The sequence below is a fragment of the Dermochelys coriacea genome, chromosome 10 (assembly GCF_009764565.3).
Source record: "Dermochelys coriacea isolate rDerCor1 chromosome 10, rDerCor1.pri.v4, whole genome shotgun sequence".
NCBI lineage: Eukaryota > Metazoa > Chordata > Testudines > Dermochelyidae > Dermochelys > Dermochelys coriacea.
Window position 1 is genome coordinate 39,472,384 of NC_050077.1, and position 14,480 is coordinate 39,486,863.

A 14,480-nucleotide genomic window follows, 5' to 3' on the forward strand; every position below is an offset into this window, starting at 1 on the left:
AACAGCAACTCCAAAGCCCCTCTTCAGTGAGTGAAGGGGCATTTGTCTGCCTGTATCATAAACCTTGTTTGCCTCAGTTGTGGTGTCATGCATGCTTCTGTGTATGGGTGTGGTCTCTGAGCCAGTACCCCCAGTCGGTGAACATTGGCATAATGGAGAGACCTCAATTTACACTACCTCAGGATCTGGCCCATTTATTTCAATGTAGCTACGCTGATTTACACCAGCTGAGGATCTGGCCCTCTCTGGATTTGCCCAGGCAATTGTGTTTGTATGATCTGAATGTGGAACTCATTCCTGATACAGGGACAGAACACGAACAATCAGCACAATGGGCCGAATGCATCCTGACCCTAGTGTATCTGGGATGAGCTTGGCCCATTGTGACCATACTTCCCGCTGGAGCAGAATCTGTGGAGCCCTGGGAGCTTGCTGTGCCTATCTCCAGGGCGCCTCCCAGGCTTGCAAGGGCCCATTGCACTGGAAAGTATGGTACCAGGGAAACCAGATCATCTTCAAGTAAAGCACAGTAGGGAGAGAGGGGGACAGAAGCAGGGAATGTGGGGACTCTAGAGACAGAGACAGCAAGGTGTGTGTGTGTGTGTGTGTGTGAGAGAGAGAGAGAGGTTTCTATTTTAAGACCTGTGGTCTGTTCTCCACCCCTCCCCCACACAACACATTACATGCTTGCCAGATTGAGAAACCTGACCTGCCTTTTAAATAATCAAGAAGGGAGCAAGGCAGCCAGGACTCTGCAGGGCTGGGGAAGATGGGTGAGGCAGGTTTCAGTAGCAGTTGGGGTAGGGAACCTTTAACGAGTGTCCCTGGCTTGAGAGTAAGGGGGAGTTGCCCCCATGCTTGCTGACTGTTCCCTTCCCTTGTGTAGGGACACTAGCTGAGTGGCATATGTGCCCAAGGAAACTGGTGGGGTGAGGAAGTGGGCATGCTCCGTTTGTTAAGGGACAGCTAGTGGGGTTCAGAGCTCCAGCTCTGGCCTTGCTAACTCTCTGAGTCTGGGGAAGTTTGCTGTCTCTTGGGCAACAGATCAGGAGAGATGTCCATGCAGGCCTCCAGCCTATGAGCACACACGACCACTGGAGCATGTGGGAGTGAGGGTATTTGCTTCCTTTCCCAGTGCCCGGGGTAGGAATTCAGCTGGTTCCCCCATCTCCCTAACTTCAAAGTTCATCCGTAGCTGGACCCGGATGGCCCGGAAAGCTAGCTAGCAGGTGTGTTAGCCTGATGTTCATACCCACTGGCTGGGTGGCAGGAATGTGGATCGAGGGTGAAAAGCACAGCTGGGCACGTCATGCCAATGACAACCCAGAAGGACTCATCAGGAGCAGCAATATTTCATACATTTCATGTGAGTCACAACAGCTCAACTACTCGCCACTAACCCCGCTGTGTACAGGAGCTCATGACAAGCTGTCTGTTTCATTACCCAGGGAAGGGTTACATTGAAACCACAGCGCTGGTGAACACCAGTGCCCCAAAAGGAGAGAGAGGAGCACCAGGTGTTTTGTGTCCAAAACCATATATTCACAGTTAAAATATCTATCACATTTCTATTCTGCCTATCACTTTAGTATTCTCCTGACTAGCTGTTTTGTCTTTTTGCAAATGCAAGTCCATATGATTGACCTCAAGAGGGCAATAAGGGAAGTGGGGGGGGAATCCAATAAAAATCCTAATCGTGGATGTTTCCCACAGTGAATGGTTGTAATCTCTGAGTACCCTAGCCAGGAGCTGGGGAGACTAGCCAGCCTGCAGTCATGCATTCATGATAATAATGGCTGTGTCTCTTTAACTGGGTTTGGTCTACGACTGTGTGTGTGTGTGTGTGTGTGTGTGTGTGTGTGTGTGCACGCATGCCAGCGTGTGGCGTGTGAGACAGCTTGCATCTTTCAGATCGTGCTCTCTGGATACCAGCTCCGGGTTTGTTGGGGAGGAGGGGAAGTGTATTTCAGTTCTCTGAGATTGCTGTCTTTCTTGTTTGTTTGTTTTTTTTTGGGGGGGGGGGACAAATTCTCTCCCACCCTTATTTTGCAAAACATCAGAGTCGTGGATTTTTCTCTGAAAGACTTGATCTAAGGACGCAGTGTGGGAGAATCTAGCTCCCCGGTCCTGTGTCTGACCCCGGCTGGGGGCTGGTGTAGATCAGATTGGGTGATTTGTTCTGTTTCTTCTCCTGATGCTGTTGTGTACATGAAAGGAGGAGCAGCTCCCGAGGAGGCATGGCATGAGCTGGAAGCAGTCGCTGGAGGTAAGGGCTGTATCTTGCTGCAGATCCTTTGGCTCACAAAGCCCCCTATGTCAGTTTGTATTGATGTCCCTAGGAAAACATCCCACCCAGAGGGATGCGGCTCGGTGCTACAATGAGAACCAGGGAAGGTACAAGGACTGTAATTATAGCCCTCCTTGATGATCATTGCATCATAGAGCTTGGGTTATATAATGGCAGGCAAGCATCACCTTTCTAGTAGAACTAGGCTCCATTCATTTCCATCCAATACAATGCTCTTTGCTCTGCCCCATGCTGCTTCTCTGACTGGCTGTGAGAAATGCTTTGGTATCGGCCTCTTTTTTTCTCTGCATTGAATAGAAATGGTGGAAGCTGAATTCCCAGATGCCAGTGGTGTGCAGTCGATTTATTTATTTATTTATTTGCTCCATAGACCTGAGGCTGATGCTGTGATTTCTGTGGTTGGCAATGTGCTGAATGCTTTGCTTTTTCAGCACCCCGAAAGCATTTGGGTTAGCATCCTTGGGGTAGAGTAGCTAGCTGGGCCAGTGGCTCAGAACATGCTAGTGGGAGACCCAGTGTTCCCAGCTGAGGGGGTTTCCCTTGCTCCCCTGCCTTGTTCAGGATCATTGTCCATTGTGCTGTTCCCTTCGGCTATGCTCTGGCTATGAATTGATGTTGCAATCGCTCAAGCCAGTGAACCAGAGAGAGTGGCAGAGAATCAACCTCCTGGCTGGCTGTTATGGACCCCACTACCTCACCGTGCTCACTGGTGTCAGGGAGGAGGAGCTGGAGGTGTGATGGCTGAAGATAAATTCTGGGCCCAGAGGGAAGGCTCGGGCATTGCTGCTGGTTTTAGGCTGGAGGCTGGCTGACTTGTGTGACTCCTGTAGGTGGAACAGGCTGTCAGGCCATAGGAATCTTGGGAAGTCTGTGTCTGTGCAGCTGGCCCATTGAAGCACCGGAAAGTTTTGATTGTGAGGAGGGGGCGCTGGAACAAACTCTGCGGAGGACTGTAAGAGCAGAGAGATTGTTCAGGGACTCAGCCCCCAGCCTGGCTGTAGCACACTGAGTCAGAGGCTTGCCAACTGGCAGCATGGGAAGATGGAACCTTTCCCTCCTCTACTGGCAGCTTCAGCAGGAGTTTTTGTGCCACTGGCCTGGCATAACTTTTCACATTGAAATGGTGGTGGAAAGAGGGGGAGAGAGAGAGAGAGAGAGAGAGAAAAAGACATAAGAACAGCCATATTGGATCAGACCAAAGGTCCATCTAGCCTAGTATCCTGTCTTCCGACTGTGGCCAATGCCAGGTGATTCAGAGGGAATGAACAGAAGAGGTAATCATCAAGGGATCCATCCGCTGTCGCCCATTCCCAGTGTCTGCCCAAGAGAGGCCAGGGACACCATCCTGGCTAATAGCCATTGATGGACCTATCCTCCATGAATTTATCTAGTTCTTTTTTAAACCCTGTTATAGTCTTAGCCTTTACAAAATCCTCAGGCAAAGAGTTCCACAGGTTGACCTTCATCCCCACAGCTCAAAGCTTGAGCCAGCCTTTCTTGCTAATTCATCTCTGGACCCTTCCTGTGAGTGCAGCTGGTTACTACAGATACATCCCATTCAAGGTGCTGGTGTTAATCCCCACAGGGGCTCCTAGTGGCTTGGCCTTCCCACCCAGCTCCCCCATCCTTCCCCCTCTTGGAGAGCACATTGCTTTAGATGCACAATTGCAGATTAGGTGTAGGATAACTCCGCTCTTGGTAACATCTGGGCGAGCCCAGTCAAACCCATATAGTTGTAATGGGTGTAACTAAGAACAGGCCACTGTGTATGGAGGGGTGTAATGTGTGGAGCAGAGGTGATTGATAAAGCAGCGGCCTTTTCTGTAACCATCCTATTTCCATAGATCCAGGGCTGCTTGCATTCAGTCTCCATGTCTGCTGTATCTCTTTGCTTGAAGCCATCATCCAGGAGGGTGACATCAGGGGCCCTTTCTTCTGCTCCTGACCTAAAGGGAAATCCACCTTCTGGGAGCTCAGGGCAAATGCTGAATAGAGCAGAAGCAGCTGAGGCGTGGAAGGGAAGGCAGGGGGAAGGTAAAAGAAAAGGAAAGACAGAGGGAGGGTGACAGGAAGAAAGAGAGAGAGAGAGAATTTTGCTCTCTGGGATGATGTTCACATTGTCCCCAGCTGCCCTGGGTCCATTGTGTTTTCAGCCCTATCGTGCCCAGCTCTGCTGTCCCCACTGGAACCCAGCCCTGGACAGCAAAGATGCAAACCCATTGAAAGGGTCAGGGCTGGAGAAGGAGGCAGGAGACCTGCAGGCACATTGAAAGCGATGTCAGCAGGATGATGGGCAATGCCAGCAGTGCCATTATAGGGGCACAGGAAAATCCCTAAGGAAAATCAAACAGGGTATGCTGAGAGGTCAGGCAAAACAGCAACGTTCTGTTAGGCCCAGGACTGGCTTGTGGGGTTGGGCATGTCTGTCTCAAGCTGGAGCACCAAGACATTTTTATTCTTCAGTTTGTGCCTCTGATTCCCCTACTCCCTGTATATACATGATGTAATTGCAAGTTGCTCCACTTGGCTCTGAGGCTAGAGGCAGGAATGTTTGGATGTGTTGGGCTTGTCTTCACTGCAACTTGAGTTATAACTCAAGTGTTGCCCCTAGTTCCAGTCCTGTCCACACACTAAACCCCTTCACTCAAGTGTGACGATGGCTGGCCCACGGGGGCTGTAGCTAAAGCTCATCAGCAGCTAACACGACCACTTTGCAATGTGGCTGCAGGCTAGCGCTACTTGAATGACCTCCAGTGCCTTCCCACAGCTCCCCTCCATGTGCCCAAAATGGATACGATTCCACAGAGCAAAGAACTAGGAGGCATGCCCCTGAAGTCTTAGCACCACACATGTGTGAGTGCAGGGCCAGGGTGGAGAGTTCCACTCTTTCCCATAGCTGGCTATGCTTGGAGCAGTAGAAAGAGCCAGGATTGGGGCAGTGGGCTGAGAATAGTGCTGGGGGCCAAGAATTCTTGAGTTTGAGTTCCAGGCCAGCCAATTATTTGGTGTGGGACATCAGGCAAGTCACTTCATAATAATAATAATACCCTGCCCATCTCTAGTGTCTTCCCTCAGAGGATCTCAGAGCATTTTACAAGCAACAGTGAATCTACCTTCCTGTTATGCTGGTGAGTGCCACTGAGGCACTGAGAAGGGAGGTGACTTGGCCCAGGCCACCAAAGACAGAGTCGGGAACTCAGATCCCCAGATCATTTCTTCTGCGCTTTAGCAGATTCCGCACTGCGGAATTGGGGTGATGCTAGCTCCTTTCTGCCATGGGTGAGGATCAACCAGTTCATGCTTGTAAAGTGTTTGGATAACCTGAGAGCCAAGTACTATTATTAATTGGCTCTAACTGTTATCAGCAACATCCTGGGTCGTCGTCCCCCCACCCCCGCCCTGGGCGCACAGCTGTGCAACTTTCTGGTGAAATGTGCATGCAGGTGACTTAGTGTCTCCCAGACACACACACACACCCCATCCACACCCCCAGCCCCTGGGGGCACAGTGCACCTACCCAGCAAGGAGTGGAGCGAGCCTGAGGGATTCTCAAATCAACAGGCAGCTCCAGCAGAGACATCCCAGGGGCACTCAAACACCCACGTTCACTGTTGCACTTGGAACCTGCCAATGCAAAGCCAGTGATGTTGGGGTCTTGCTGCACTCAGAGAGGGTGGCACTGAGAGCTAGAGCCTGCTGGACTCCAATGCTGGCATCCGAGTCCCAGGGATGTAAATGCTGTGTAGATTCTGGGTTATGAATCCTGGTATTCTAATCCTCACCTTTTGTGGGCCCTGCGCTAGCAGATCCCATGCTTTCAATCTCTACACTGGTGATTTTGCATTGTGCTCAAGGCTGGGTAGTTGAGGTTGGGCTGTTGAGTTGCCCAGGGCTTACATGCAGGAACGAGGTGGTGTGCTGGAGAGGATGAGGCAGTATTCCTTTTGGAACCAATGTAGACTCTGCCAAGGCACTGCTGGGGCAGGAGGAAATCTTAGGAGCTGCAGCAGGGCACTTCCTGCTAGTGAGAGGTAGCCGACACTGACTGGAGGCTGCTTTGAGAAATCAGCTGATGCTCTTGTCATAGCTCAGGCTGCTGGCATTCTAGCTGCTACTGCAAGGCTGTGGTGCTGCGGTGGGGAAGCTCTTGCTACATCCCAGGACAGGACACTGCTGTGTGGAATCTCCTGCTGTTGGCTTCCCAGCCAGGCAAACAACGAGCTCTGCTATGTGACACTTGGAAGGACTAGCTAAGCTCCCATTCTCGGACTGTTGGTGTAAATCTTTGCTCACTGTCAAGGAGGGTGAGGGATGTTGCTTGATAGTGGGTGGGAATTTTGTTAGCATCCATTTTTCATTATCTTCCCTTGCAGCTGTCCTCTGACAGCTGGTCCCTTGGTAGTTTGGGCCGAAATTTACCCCAACAGTAACTGAAGTTAGAGGAGTTACACCAGGGAAGAATTTAGCCTCCTATCTCGAGATCGTCTGTGCTTCAGCATCTTGGCCCTCTCGTCTCTGACTATAATCCCTGCCGTCTGACTGAGTCGTGGGAAACAATGCATCTTAGTGGGCTTCTGTGCCAGGAGAAGGAAAGGGTCTGTGTGAGGGACAGGATGGACAGGCTGATTCTGCACGGTGATGGTAAATTTGGGGCTAGAAGGGCCAGTCCTCCTGTGAGACAGAGCTGATTGATGCCAATGTATCTCTGTTGTTCACACAGGGGGAAGCAAGCCCTCAGTGCCTCAATTTCCCCATCAGTAGAATTGGGACAATAATATTTATCTAGCTCCACAGGGGTTCTGGAACAGGTAACAAATTAATCTTGGCAAAGTTATTATCATTATCTGCCATCACACCTAGAGGGTCCCATCCACCAGTGACCTGCTGACACATCTGCAATAGAGATGCATTTTCCTCCACTACTCTGAAATGTGTCACCTGTCTGAAATCACTCACTGCAGGCTATCTAGAAATGTCAGCAGTATGACAGCTGTGCTCTCCCTGTTATATTTTATGAACACTGCTGACTTGCTAGAGTACCTGTGGGTGGGCCCCAGCCTGCTGACTTCAGTGCTGGAATCTGTAGCACTGCTGGACTTCTGAATGACTCCAGTAAAGAGGTAAACTAGGTTTTTCTCTGGAGAGCCACAGCAGATTGGAACTGTTTGAGATATTTGAAGTGGAGGTATGAGAAGGACACAGTTCAGAAATGCTGGTATCATTCTGTCCTTTCCACCCCCACTTGGGGGAGGGTGACCATTTTGGGAGCTTGAAATTGGATTCAATTTCCAAATGCAGGGCCAGAACCCCAGCTGCTGTAAATCAGTGTAGCTCCATTGACTTCACACACACTGACTTCAGTGGAGCTACACCTCTTTACATCAGCTGAGGATCTGGCCTAGAATGTTGTTTCCTCTGTCAAATACAAAAACATTGATTCATTGCAGATTTTCTCATGAGTTCAGGGCTCCTGGAACTGCTCTCTCCCTCTCTCCCCCTTTCTCTCTCTCTCGCTAGTAGGAAAAAAGCATTGGCTTTGATTTAAAAAGGCCAGGGAAGAAAGATGATTCTGTGGGGACAGGAGACATTAATTCTATTCCTGGTTCTGGTATGGATTCCCTGCTCGGTCACTTAATTGATTTGTGCCTTGGTTTTCCTATCTGTAGTATGGGAATAATCCTGCTTCCCCCATCTCACAGGAGTGTTGCATGTCTTTGTTCATTAGTGCCTGGGAAAGTGTGTTGAGTTCCACTAGAGGCAGGTGCTGTGTATGTGCAAAGTATTATTATAAAAGGCACATATAAATTATTGCATGGAATCCACAAGGAGACGGAGAGGTATACTTTGGTCCAATCAACCTAGTCAGTGTCCCTTTAAGACGTCTGATAGACTAACAAGCCATTTGCTTACCTTATCCAAAGAAGTAATAGTAGAGGAAAAGGCTGGTGCTGCAGCACCTAGAGGAATGTCAGAGGAGGAGAAAGCCATGGGCATGTGACTCCCCAAGGTATGAGGCAGTGGAGGATCAGGCTATGAAGATGCTGTGATTCCTATTAATCTCTGGAAGTTTTATTTACCTCTCTGTGGTTTGGGTATTTTGCTGAGCTGAACCAAATAAAGCCACATGGAGAAGCATATTGCAAGGCTTCAATCAGAAAGCAGGCAGCCACAAGCAGACTCCGTCCTTTGATCAGAAGACCAGCTTGCTCCTGCCTATGGTAAAAAAAAGAAAAGGAGTACTTGTGGCACCTTAGAGACTAACAAATTTATTTGAGCATAAGCTTTCGTGAGCTACAGCTCACTTCATCGGATGCCTATGGTAATGGAGCTTTTTGGTTCTAGTGCTGCCTGTGGACTTATTTATTCCTCCCCGCCCCGCGCCCCCCGGAGGGAGAAGAAATTGTCTGGTCTCCATGGGAAGTGAATGCAGCAGTCCCTGTTCTGCAAGTAGGCTCCAAGGAACTGGGAAATGCAGAATGTGCTATTTCCAAGGTGCCAGGCAGTTCCTCAGTGATGGGCACAGTAGAAAATGGACTGGTTGGTTGGAAGGTAGGTAGATAGATAGGAAGCAGCTGAGAAGAGGGCTGGATCTGTACGTAGTGCTGTCTGGCTAGTTTAGACTGTCAGTCTGATTAGTTAGCAGTGGGGTGACACTTTGAAGGTTCTCCTAAAGCCTTTTTAATCATGTGACTTTTATGGCTGTCTGTGAGGAGGACCAGAAGCAAAGAAGTACTCATTCATATAAATAATGACAGGGACAGAGAATTTTCCCCAACCCGCCATATGTGCATGCACCTTCCTCCCACTGCATGTATGTACACACACACAGTGCCCATACCCACTGCATATATATATATAGATATAGATATAGTGAGGGGCAAGGCCAGATGGCTATAGAAAAGTAGTCTTATTGGGATCTGGGAAGTGGGCGGGCGAAGCCCGTCCACTGCTAAAGGATCCCCCCCAGCCTAAAAGGGGGATCCACGGGACCTAGATGCCCAAAAAAATTCCGGGGGACAACTAATAAAATAACAGGGATAGGAGTGCGGTCAAAGGGTCAAACAAAGGGAACCGGACGGGGACACTGAGCAGAGAACCCCGGACAGCGCCCACTGCTCCTCAAAGGCGTCAAGGGAGTCAGAGGACGCTGCCCAGAGGAACTCTGCCCAGATACGTGACTGGACCAAGGCTCGGAAATAGGCCCCACAGTCACAGGAGACTCCATCGGCCAACCTCCTCACTCTGGTTTTGTAGATGGCCATTTTAGCTAGGGCCAGGAGGAGGTTGACCAGGAGATCCCGCGACTTTCTGGGGTCACGAATAGGGAGTGCATAAATGAGAAGGTGAGGGGAGAAGTGCAACCAAAACCGTAATAAGATATTGGTGAGGAGCCGGAATAGGGGCTGCAGCCTGCACACTCCAGGTATACATGTGCCAGGGTATCCCTCACGCCGCAAAAGGGGCAGGTGTCAGGGATTGAAGTGAACCGCGCCAAGTACACGCCCGTGCTCACGGCTCCGTGAAGGAGCCGCCAACTGACATCCCCGGCGGGCCTTGGGACTAAGGTGGAATATAGGCAGGCCCACCGGGGCTCCTCACCCTCCAAAGGTGGCAGGAGGTCCCGCCATTTTGTATCGGGGCGGGACACGAGGGTACGGGCGTGAAGGGTGTGGAGCAAGAGCGTGTAGAGATGTTTTCTTGGCGCGGTTTGAAAGCAGACCGGCTGCATCTCATGCAGCCAGCTTCTAATGAAGGGGTTAAGGGGTCGGTTGGGTCCATGGGGCAGGGGTCCAATTAAAAGGTCCGGCGGGCCTGGGGTAACGGGTGGGCAGGGCGTGCCCTCATGCAGGACCCGGTCGAGATGAACCCGAGCAGCGGGCGGCAAAGCGGCCTTCACCTCCTGAAGTATGCGCCGGGGAGTACAAGGTCTGGAAAGCCCCATGCGCTGAGCGAGCGTCAGGGGATCCAGCCAGTCTCCCCGGTCATAGTCCAGGAGGTCTCTGACTCTTGTGACCTCTGCCAGGACCAACCTATCGCACACTGAGCGGGACTCCGCCACCTGCACACGGAGCTGGGGGTTGTGTAGTAGGGGCTCCGCGAAGAGATCTGCCCCCTCGGTGGCCACCACGGACCTGGTCATTGTAAAGAGTTTCCAGGTGCGGAGGAGGTCCTGGTAGAAGACCGGCAGCCCAGAGAGGTCTCGCGGAAGACCTCTCAGATGGAGATAAAGGAGCTGCCGGTCGTATCGGAGCCCTCGGAAGCGGCGCAGGAAGGCGTGCGCCAGTATGCTCCAGGCCGGACTACCTGCACCATAAAGGAGCCTCTGCAGGGTCTGGAGGCGGAAGACATGGACCTGAGTGAGCAGACATTTTAGGCCCTGCCCTCCCTCCTCCAGAGGTAGATGAAGAACCCCTGCAGGGACCCAGAGCAGTCCTGACCAAAAGAACTCCAGAATCGATGTCCGGAGGTTGGCCAGGAAAGCTGGGGCCGGGTTGTTGAGCCAGTACCAGAGCATGGACAGGACTAGTTGATTAAGCACTAGCGCTCTCCCTCGAAGGGAGAGGCACCGGAGTAGTCCTGTCCATTTCCGGAGCCGCTCTATCACCCCGCCCTCTAAATTCTGCCAGTTCTCCGGCGGAGAGGGATGCGTGGCGGAAAGGTAAATGCCCAGATAGAGCAGCGGACCCATGCTCCACCGGATGTCCTGAAGCGCGGGTGGTAGGGAGCTTGCCTGCCGCCAGTCCCCTACCACCAAGCCAGAGCTCTTGACCCAGTTGACCCGCGCAGAGGAGGCTGCCGAATAGATGGCCTGGCAAGCCTCCACCCGCACCAAGTCGCCCGGGTCCTGGACCACGAGGAGCACGTCATCAGCATACGCCGACAGGACCAGCCGCAGCTCCGGCTCCCGCAGCACCAACCCCGTCAACCTCCTTCGGAGGAGACAGAGGAAGGGCTCGATCGCCAGAGCGTACAGCTGGCCTGAGAGGGGGCATCCCTGCCGTAGTCCTCGCCCGAAGCTGACCGGTTCGGTCAGGGTCCAGTTGAGCATGACCATACACTCTGCAGAAGCGTACAGCACCGGGAGAAAATTCACAAACCTGGGTCTGAAGCCAAACGCCTGTAGAGTGCTCAGGAGATACCCATGATCCACCTTGTCAAACGCCTTCTCCTGATCTAAGGACAGGAGGGCGAATGACAGACCATCCCTACACCCAAGTTCCAATAGGTCCCGGACCAGATATAGGTTGTCGAAGATGCTGCGGCCTGGGACGGCGTAGGTCTGGTCTGGGTGGACCACGTCTGCCAGCATGGACCCTAGCCGCAGCGAGATGGCTTTTGCCACGATTTTGTAGTCCGTGCTGAGGAGCGAGACGGGACGCCAATTTCGTAAATCGCGGAGGTCCCCCTTCTTCGGCAATAAGGCCAGCACGGCTCGCCTGCACGAAAGAGGGAGGACCCCGCTCTGCAAAGACTCGGCCCAGACGGTGACTAGGTCTGGGCCCAGGACGTCCCAGAACACGCGGTAGAACTCCACGGTCAGCCCGTCCATGCCCGGAGATTTATTGGTGGGCATGCGACGGAGGGCTTCCGAGAACTCGGCCAGAGTGAGAGGCAGCTCTAGCCGGTCTCGGTCGCCCACGCTGACCGTCGGGAGCTCCTCCCACAGCACTCTGCAAGCGTTAGGATCGGTCGGCTCCGGGGAGAAAAGGCTTGCGTAGAAGGCTCTCGCCCTCTCGCACATCTCCACCGGATCCGTGAGGGGGGTGCCATCCTCAGTCAGTAGGCAGATGATATGTTTCTTAGCCCCCCTCTTTTTTTCCAGGGCATAGAAGAAGCGGGAGCCGCAATCCATCTCCCGAAGGAGACGGATGCGGGATCGAACAAAGGCACCCCGGGCCCGATGGTCCTCGAGGCTCCGGAGCTCCTCCCGCTTCTCCCGGCACGCTCCGCAGAGGGGTGGATCCTCGGGGCTGGCAGCCAAACGCCTCTCCAGCTCTAAGACCTCCCGTTCCAACTGCTCTATCGCTGCATCCCTCCGTCGGCTGGTGCCCCGGGTGTAGTCACGGCAGAAGAGCCGGGCGCGCACCTTCCCTACGTCCCACCACCGCCGTGCCGAGGGAAAGGCACGCCGCTGCCCTCGCCAGGCCAGCCAGAACTCCCGGAAGGACGCCACGAAGCCCGCATCCTCCAGCAAGCTGTTGTTAAAATGCCAATAGGCCGGCCCCGGCCTCTCCGCGCAGAGGGAGGCTGTCACGGTGGCTATGTGATGGTCAGAAAAAGGGGCCGGCCGGATGCTGGAGGAGTGGGCTCGTGTAAGATGAAAGCGTGATAAATAAATGCGGTCCAACCGGGAGTGGCGCGACCGATGGGCCTCCACCCGGACAAAGGTGAACGTGGAAGCGTCATCCGGGTGGTGGTCGCGCCAGACGTCCACCAGGGAGTGGTGTTCGACTATCTCCTGGAGGACGGCCACGGCGGCCTGGCTCTTCTCGGTTCCTGAGCGGTCCCGTTCCTCAAGGGTGATGTTAAAGTCCCCTCTCAGGACCAGGCACTCCAAGGTGGCGAGGAAGGCGGATGCCTGCTGATAGAATTGCAGCCGCTCCGGGCTCGCTGCTGGGGCATAGATATTGACGAGGTTGACTACGAGCCCCTCCATTTGGACCCGGAGGTGCAGCAGGCGACCCGGCACAGCCTCGGCGACCCCCAGCACCTCGGGCCGTAGGTCGGGGGAGAACAGGGTCGCCACTCCACCCGTATGAACTGTGAGGTGGCTAAAGTAGACCCTGTCCCCCCAATCCAGCCGCCAGCTGTCTTCGGCGGTCGGATCCGTATGGGTCTCCTGCAGGAAAACCACAGAGTACCTCCCCTCTCGAAGGAAGGAGAGCACCTGGGACCTGCGGAGACCCATCTTACAGCCACGGGTGTTCAATGTTGCGATGGTAAAGGGTGCCATGAGGAGGGCTGGGGGGGATCCTCGCCGGCAGGGATGCTCGTGGCTCCCGGCGGGCCGCGTAGCAGTCCGTGACCCACCCCGTAGGTGAGTAAGGAGTCACGGAAGTGGCGGACCCGCTGGTAGGCCGCGGCGCCCTGTCTCCCGGTCCTTTTCCCCTCCCCCATGAGGGCCCTTGCGGCCCGGAGGATTTGATTAAAGTCCCCCCATCGCTGGAGGGCAAGCTGGACTTTGTTGCGGGAGCCACGGACGTCTTCTAGGAACTCCCGCAACTCCTCTCGCAGCGCATGGGGGGCTGGGGTTATGGTCTGGTTGCTTCCCGATGGGGCCCTTGGTACAGCCCCCTGGCCCAGCGGGACGGGCAGACAGGGTGCGGACCCCCGACGGGGCTCTTGATGGGTTGACCTGAATGCTGGGGCGATAGGGGGCGGCGGAGGGAGGATAGCAGCCCCTGGTGGGTCGGGACGGGCAAACACAAAGGCCATTCCCTGGGAGTCATCTGTTGGAAAGGGGAAGGAGACTGTCCCAGGGGTGGCAATAATATCTCGGGAGGAGGGCGGGAGAAGGGCAGGGGCAGGGGTAGAGGTGAGAGTCTGGGTCGAGAGAGGGCTCTCACCGATGCCGGGCGCAAGCTGTCTGGTGGATTTGGCAGCCACGGCATCAGGAGGTGGACTTTCTTCTGTAGGGTCCTCTCCCGGAAAGGAGGTCGAATGCTCCTCACCAGCGAGGGATGCCCCTGGTGGCTCAGGTTCCAGCCGCGTGGCACTGGCCGTCGCCTCAACTGGCTCGGTGGCTCTCAGCAGGGTGCCTTCTGCAGCCGGGTTGATGGAGGAGTCCAGGGGCTCCTCGGAGGTGGGAGCAGAAGCGACGGTTAGGGGGAGGGAGTATGGGGAAAGGGGGGCTGGAAAGAAGTCGCCCAGATCGAGGCCCGCTGGCATAGGATCGTCCTCCCCCTGGGTGACCGGGGTCAGACCCAGGGCCTCGATCTCCTCATATATAGAGGGGAAATTGTTTTCCGCTACCCCAGGATTCTCCCCGCCGGCACCTGACGCGATGGTTACTTTGGGGCACACTGGGGTTTCAGATGGTGCCTCGGGGGTCTTGGAGGGGAGGGACTCCCGTGGAGGGGAGATACCGCCTTCTAGTGCTGCCACGTCTTCCCCAGCCGGCTCTGGTGGGTGGAACACACCCGTGGGTAGAGCGGAAGGCTCGGCATCGGTG

At 54.1% G+C, this 14,480-nt stretch overlaps 1 protein-coding gene across 1 annotated transcript in view; it reads left to right on the forward strand.

Annotated features, from left to right (window-relative positions):
- Positions 1–1,912: 1,912 nt before the first annotated feature.
- Positions 1,913–14,480, forward strand: part of FBXL16 (F-box and leucine rich repeat protein 16) — a 98,683-nt gene continuing 86,115 nt past the window's right edge. Inside the window, exon 1 of the mRNA XM_038419289.2 lies at positions 1,913–2,266. The gene's annotated coding sequence lies outside the window, so the exon portion shown is untranslated. The remainder of the gene's footprint in view (positions 2,267–14,480) is intronic.